At 31.6% G+C, this 1,104-nt stretch overlaps 2 protein-coding genes across 4 annotated transcripts in view; both read left to right on the top strand.

Moving 5' to 3' along the window:
• LOC118736839 (phosphopantothenate--cysteine ligase-like) overlaps positions 1-1,104 on the top strand; it is a 73,231-nt gene that overhangs the window by 37,936 nt on the left and 34,191 nt on the right. The gene's annotated exons all lie outside the window — the stretch shown is intronic.
• The window catches only part of LOC118736838, a 16,858-nt gene that overhangs the window by 3,835 nt on the left and 11,919 nt on the right, over positions 1-1,104 (top strand). The window lies entirely within an intron of this gene.

Genomic DNA, 1,104 nt, shown 5'->3' with positions numbered 1-1,104 from the left:
AAAAAACGCAGTTTCGAAAAAAGTGTTGGTTAGGGCCTTGGTGAATTAAGGTAACGATATCGATATCTACATAAGTGGAAGATCGATCTATCTCGGCAGCTAGTTCGAAAACGCCCTAGCTCAGAAAACCTTTCAAGAACACCCTTCCGCAGAATTTGATTGAAGAACGCCCTGTTGCAGAATTTTATTTGAAAACACCCTGTCTCAAAATTTTTTTTGAAAAACGCCCTATCCCAGAATTCGCATGAAAACGCCCTATCTTAGCTGAAAATACATTGAAAATGTGCTAAGATAGGGTGTTTTTGAATCAAATACCGAACTATGGCCGTCTTCAATCAAATGCTGAAGTATGGCGTTCTTCAAAAATTTTCTGAGATAGGGCGTTTTAGAACTGGCTGCTGGCTGGCGATACAGGTCGACGTTCCACTCAGGTATCGATATTTACTTTGCCGAAAAAATTTGTACTTATAAACATTAAAATTAGTAAGCAGCCAAAAAAAATAGTAACAACCTAACCGGTCCAATCTATTTGGACTTTAAAAGTTTTGTGATTGCGAAGGTCAAAGAATACAGTTTTTTAAATTTTTAAAATGTCTCTTCTTGTCTTAGGTTATGCAAATTCCTTTTTGATTCTCGTCTTAAACACCTATTGTATTTTTAGAGAGTTATTTTTAACAATGTGGCTCACCAGTAGTTGTACATGGCATATGATTATATGTAAATAAGAAATATGAAAATTATGATTTCATATATTTTTCAAAAGGTTTCAAATATAGCAGTTAAAATTTACTTGATCAAGAATATCATTGCAAATGCTCTATATTATAATGAATATTATAATGAACATATATAAAGTTTGTTTATCGAAATTGTATACTTACATTTTAACTGTTATTTTTATTGAACAAAAAGTTTTGTTTTCAATGTATAATTTTTTATTATACATACATACAAATATCTTAATGCAAATTTACCGTGCATGTGGCACTTCAAACGTAACTTAATTGTACAGACATGCCGCTATACGGATGTATACGTACATACATACATGTAAATGTAACGGGTGATTTTTTAAGAGCTTGATAACTTTTTTTTTAAAAAAAA

Source organism: Rhagoletis pomonella, unplaced genomic scaffold, assembly GCF_013731165.1.
Source record: "Rhagoletis pomonella isolate Grant_MI unplaced genomic scaffold, Rhpom_1.0 Rhpom_scaffold_00004, whole genome shotgun sequence".
NCBI lineage: Eukaryota > Metazoa > Arthropoda > Insecta > Diptera > Tephritidae > Rhagoletis > Rhagoletis pomonella.
The sequence above is the reverse complement of the archived record's forward strand: the minus strand, read 5'-3'. Positions and strand labels throughout refer to the sequence as shown.